Consider the following 6,661-nt stretch of genomic DNA (forward strand, 5'->3'; position numbering starts at 1 on the left):
TTTTAACAGTGAACATGAAACTTAATTACACCCCTACCATGGACATCTGAATCTTATTATTAGACAGTGTCTGATTTAGAAAAAAATAAAGAATTAACACAGTTTAAAGAAACATAGGATCATAAACCCTTTGCTGATGGAACGTAGCCTATTCATTGGTTGAAATGAAGCAGGTAGACAGGGCATATGAAATATTTTTTGTGGAGCAAACGCTTATTTTCTAAAATGATGCTGACAGATGGTGAACTCACCAACTTATATATTGCACAGAAGATATGAGTACATAACTTGCTACATCAAGTTATCCCTTGGAATCATCATCCAAGGGGATTTTCCCCTGCATCTGTGAAAATATGCCTACTTTTTTCACAATACTTTTGCAGCAGCATTGGTAGGCCTGATCAGCTGGTATGGAGGGTGAATTAACAGCAGCAAGGTGACTGGCCAGGGGAATTTGCTTCAATGGATTTTGATCTCCCAGATATTTTGAAGACCTGCTTCAGCCCTGTTTGTCAAACACAGCCTTTAAAGGGTGCTAAAAAATTGTTCAGGCTGTGGATCACACGAAGAAGTACTTTCTGGTGTCTGTACTGGGCCATATGCTCTTTATTCTCTCCCTCAACTTCTCCATCGCCTCTCATCTGTTTCACATGAGCTATGCTCAAGGCCCACAAGCTACTTTTCACTGAATCTTGAGGCCTGATGCAGTAAGAATGATGAATAGAGCACAGCTGGCATCAATTTTCCAGTTTGGATAAAATGCACTGTGCACACAAATTCAATGAGAAGGTGTTCCCCCTATGCCCAGAAAAACCTTCACTAGTACTAGTGTTCTATGTAAACCGCAACTTAGTCTGAAATAAAAGCTTTTCTCTGAGAGTGTCTGAGAGGTTTGTATGAAGCACAGATATTTGACATATGCAATTTTGAATATCAGAGGAAAAAGAAAATGGCAAGAAGTTTTTAATGTTACTGGTTTTAATTTTAAATTCCATGCACTTTTTCAAAAAGTGTCAAGCTCAAATGCCCATCAACATACTTTAGTCATCTGTAAGTCAGTATTCATATAAAATATGCTTCAAATCAAAAGAATTTCAAACCTTTCCTCAAAGTTATATGCCTAGATTTATTATTTCCCACACATATCAGATGAAAGGAAGACATTTTTTATTGTGGGGTGCTGGAACACTGGAGCAAGTTGCCCAGAGAAGTTGTGGATGTCCCATCCCTGAAGGTATTCAAGGTCAGGTTGGATGGGGCTTTGAGCAGCAACAAAGGAGACTCTTGATGGTAGAGAAACAAAGTTTGAAAATAGAAGAAACTCAGATTGAAGTATAGGAGCAAGTTTTCTCTCAGCTCTTGGGGTAAATTCAAAGTTGTACAAAATTACATTTATCTGTGATTTTCACTACTGTAACAGAAAGGTTCATGAAAACTATGCAGAAGATACCAAATTTTAAAAGAGATAAAAATTACAGCATAAAATACATGGGATAGGCTTCTACATGGGACACTCTCTAAGAGAAAATCTCTGTATTTCAACACTTCATCACATTAGAATTTCATGAAGTGCCAAAGAAGGCGGCAAAATATCATCCAGGACATTATTTACTGGGGTTCAGCCTGGCCATTAGTAGGAATTGGGTTTGAACATAATGTAGATATACCACACACACTTTCCCTTCACTGAAAAATTACTGTTAACAATGAATAAGCAATTGAGGATCAAAATTGATTGAAAGCATCTTAAAAATGTAAAGTATTTCATTGTAAACGATCTGTGATCCAAATACTTCTTCCACCTTAGTGAGGGACAAAAAAATTCTTCCATATCATGATGGTTTAAAATTGTGTAAACCAATGTTTTCTTCTGAAAAGATATCATCTATTTTTTTCTATTTTTAGAAGAAAATATTCCTAGACATACAACACGTGAGAAGTAAGTAATTTAAAAGAAACAAATGAAATGAAAATATTCCGTAAATATCATTAAATGGAAAGCTGTGTTTTAAATAGGAGGTAGATATTAAACAGAATTTTTGTACCAGATATTTGAATCATTGCACCAGCTCTTTTTCCCACAAAGAGAGGTATTTAGCATTTCAGTCTTTTCCAAGGTGTTCATGATCTGCTATGCTGACCTCTGTGTGTGCCTAGGTGTGTGTGGAAGGGGGACATGTGAGTGTGTATGTTTGCTTAACACTTGTTGTGGCAGATTCATGCCTCAGCTCCATAATGTGTTTTAGAAACTTCACAGAGAGTGGATATGAGGTTTAATATCAACAAGAGATCAATTCCCAAATAATTCATTTGACTCTACCTTATAAATCATGTGCTTTGTTGCATATTTTATCAAATATACTTTCAAGCCACATGGAGGAATGAGAATGCGGAGAATTCCTCCAATGTCTTGCAACTTTTATGCAAATAGATTTTCAAGAAAATCATCATTTCTCTTTTAAATACGTCTGGGACAGGCATGATGGTGGTGTCAACCTGTTGGAGTTTTTGTTGCTGGGAGAAGTTGTACAAAAGGATTGGTTTTTACATTGACCAGTTACTGAATCAAGTGCATGAATACATTGGAAATTCAACTGGGGGTTCCTTTTTCTAGCAGACTACTTCTAGAACGAGCTTGCAGACTGAAGCTGACTCTTTTGCTTACTTTTTGTTTCTTTCCTATTTTCTTGGCTTCTTTGCCATTATCTACACAATTTTAGAACTTTTTTCCCAGCTAAAATTGTTTCATAGTCTGATCATGATAATACATTTTTACAAGGAATTTTTAAAATCTTTGTTAGAGTTTAGAAATTTAAGGACTTAGGTCTTTTTCTTCCCTTATCAATATTGCAATGAAATTGTTAAATAAAGACTAACTCTTTATTTATATTTTGAACCCAAGTAGATAATTCCCATACATTGATACATTTTATGGACCGATATTTGACATTCTGATGTAAGTTGTCACTTAACAATAGACATTCTGTGACTATGTTGACAGCACTTTCAGTGAAGATCCTAACTGGTCTTAGACACGCATAGGGAGAAATTTGCTCAGCCAGTGTCAGTCTTAAGCATGCATATCAGAAGATCTTTCTATAGCTGGGGAATTTTCCCATGAAAGGGATTCAGTTCTGGAAGAGATACTTATCCCAGAGTTTTACATTCTCCTTGAACACTACTTAAGGAACTTAGATCCCATGTCCATTTGGATCTCTCTCTGCACAGAACTTTGTCATGCCAGTGCTTGAAATGCATGTCTAAGAGAATTCACTAGCACAGAATGAGGGAGAGTGGAAGGGGTCAGTGGGGCTCACCAGGTCCAACACCCCGGCTTAAACCAGAATACCTACAACATCTTGCCCAGGATTATATCTGGGTGCACTTTTAATGTCTTCAAAGATCCAGACTCCACAATCTTTCTGGGCAGTCTGTGCCGTGGTTCAGTCACCCTCACAGTAAAAAATCATTTGCTGATGTTCAGAGGAAATCTCCTGTATTTCAGTGTGTGCCCACTGCCTCTTGTCTTTTCACTGAGCATCATTGAAAAGACACTGGTTCCCTCCTCTTTGCACTATTCCTTCCGGTATGTATGTGTCGCAGACACCTTTTCATTAAAATCCTTTCATTAGGATTTTTCCTGCTGAAGCTGAGAAGTTTCAGCGACAATTGTAAACAATGGTTATCTGCTGCTGTGGAATGCAACAGGTGGATCCGTGATTGGTCTCCTGTGGATGTTTAGATTTACTGACCACTCATGGCAGGGCTGGTTCTCGCTCTCTGCCGAGACACAGATCTTTGTTATCATTCTTTTCTATTCTATTCTTAGCTTAGCTAGCCTTCTGAGGACCCTTTTTCCTTTCTTTTCTTTTTAGTATAGTCATAATGTTATATATCTATCATAAAATAATAAATCAAGCCTTCTGATCATGGAATCAACATTTTCGCCTCTCTCTTCACCTGCAAACCCTTGTGACCACGGTCACATGTAGGTGTGCTGCCATGTAGATAAATGTCAAAAACCTCCTTGAAGACAAGGCAGACAATATTCCCTTCATCTACCAGGCAGGTTGATTCATCAGGGGAGTTTAAAAAGTTGTCAAGCATGAAGTTCCCCTGGTAAATCCATGCTGACTAGGTTATTTTGTCCTCCTTCATGTGCCTGACATTGCTTTCCAGGAATAGCTGCTCCATCAACTTCCTGGGGATAAAAATGAGGCTGGCTGGCTTGTACTTTTCCAAGTCCTCCTAATTGTCTTTTTTGAAAATGGGTGATATTTACTTTCATCCAGTCTTTGGGCACTTTCCTCAGTCACCATGATCCATCAAACATGATTAGGAGTGACTCCAGAATAACATCTGCTAACACCCTTGAGACCTGTGGCTCCATCTCAACAGGGCCTGTGGACTTCATGGAATACATACCAATTCAGTGACTATGCCCATAAAAGTTTGCATGGGATAACAGGACATATTAACAGCTACCTGAAGAGTGAATGAAAAGCTATGGAAGCAATCCAAAAGGACAAAGACTACAGTTCCCTTTTAAGACAAAGCATCCTGTCATGGAGCTGAGCAGCTTTAGATCTAGGTAAGCTTCCCCTCTGAAAGGATGCAGAAGACATTCTTTTACCTTATCCAGTAATAAAATGTATTGACCATTCACTTGCAATACAAAAAATTAAATTATTTCCAAAATTGTTGCAGCCTAACTAGACAAAAATGTACTGGCTGGGTATTCCTCTAACAGATAACAGCACCTGCTTGATGTCTCTTATGTGTACAGACTATTTGAATTAGGTCATTTGAGTGGGGATTACTGGTCTTTGAACTTTCTTTCTGATGAATTTGGAATATTTACTGAAGCAAGGACCTGAACATTAAAACTTCATTTCCCATCAGTGCACTTTAACATCCATGGCTGTAATGCCATTGTTTCTCACCAACTAAGTCAAGAATTTATGACTACAAAGTGGATCAGCTCCAAAAGGAAAGATAAAGGCTGGATAGTATTGTCTCTTGGTAAAGCTATTTACCTCAAATGAAGTGACTGAATTCTAATCACTCACTGGCCTAAAGCTTCAAGGAGGGGGAGATGGACCAGGTTTCCTTCCACTGCCGTTCTCTTTGTCACCTCAGTGTTTAATAGGGCTATGCAGACATTCAAAAAGCTAGCTTTGCTGAATTCATAAAATTCAGTCTTAAAAAAAAAATTTTAGCAGCTGAAATGAAAAGAACAAATAAAATGCAATTAATTCCACGGAAGATTGAAATAATTATTTCTTCATTTTGCATTTGAGGATGTATATTGTGTAAATTTGTCTTGTGTTGTTCTACAGGTTTTCTAACTGGCACACCTTTCTTTATGAATGGACTGTCCTTTCCTAAATACTTCCATATGGAGGAACATGCTTCTGGTAAGAAGAGCACTAGGATGTCTTTACTTGACCTTTTATTTTTACTGATGCTTGGTCCTCTGAAATGAATGGGTTTTTTACATTGAAATGTGTTACTATTGTTCCCACAGGATAAGCCACAGACTCTTCTGGTCAGAGCTGTCTCTAGTCAGCTATTCTCCTATCTGCCTTTAAGTAGTTGAATGTTCTGGTCTAAAAGTAGCACCTTCTATGTAGCCATGCTCTTAGTTGCCAGTGTCATCTTGAATCCAAACACCCTCCTGCAGGGGACCGCTGGTTCTGTAGTCAACTAAGGTGAAAAAAACAGTCCATCCATGCTTCCTGATTTAAAATATAAAGGTATGGTGTCCCTAAACAAATCTCTGCAGTTGAACACTACTTATCTTTGCCGTGTTTCTTCAACTCATTTGCAAGTCATTCATGCATTAGGTTATTGTGAGAATTGCTTGGTTTGAAGATGATTAAAAAGGGTATGAGAATACTTTTGTGCCTCTGATATAAGGATACTTTTCAAATCCATACCAACTTCCTGCAAATGCAAAAACATTCATTCTGTATTGTCCTAGGTTACAATATAAAAATGTATTCTGTTCCCATCCTCAAGAGCTGCGGAAACCAGGAGGGGCATCATTTTTTCCTTATCTCCTGTTAACAGGCCCATCAATGTCTTGCCACATGACTCAGAGATGACTCCCTCCGGGAGCCATTTCTGTTCAATGGGTAATCAAGGACCCACCGCATGACTCAGAATGATTTCAGCCCATTGCGAGATGCTCTACCCAGCGGGGAGGAGCCAAGCATCCTCAGCTGAATATAATCTGGATTTTGGGACACCACAAGCAGTCTTTCCACTGGATTCCCAGAGGAACGGCCATCCTTATCCACTGGTCTTCCAGAGGACAAGAGCTACCAGATGGTTTCTACAGGATCACCACTTCAACAAGACCAATTCATCCGGACTGCTGCCACCACCCTAACTAGCAGGGTGTCAAGTTGTATTCTGTCAGTGGTTTTTCTTTTGTATTATTGCATGTATTTGGGTTTTTCCCCTTTTCATAAGAAATTTTATTTCTGACTTGGAGTGTTGCTGCGGTGCTGGATTTCTTCAGCCCAACTAGTTCCTGACATCAACAGCAAGAGTGGGCCGCCCTCAGAAAGCTGTCGAATCCGGGGTGCAGCTGTAGGGCACAGCTGCTCTACAGCACAGGTGGACTGCATTGGGGATAGGACTGCACGGAGGGCAG

This window comes from Melozone crissalis, unplaced genomic scaffold, assembly GCF_028551555.1.
Source record: "Melozone crissalis strain CALT ecotype California unplaced genomic scaffold, PUWL_Pcris_2 ptg000105l_1, whole genome shotgun sequence".
Classification (NCBI taxonomy): Eukaryota; Metazoa; Chordata; class Aves; order Passeriformes; family Passerellidae; genus Melozone; species Melozone crissalis.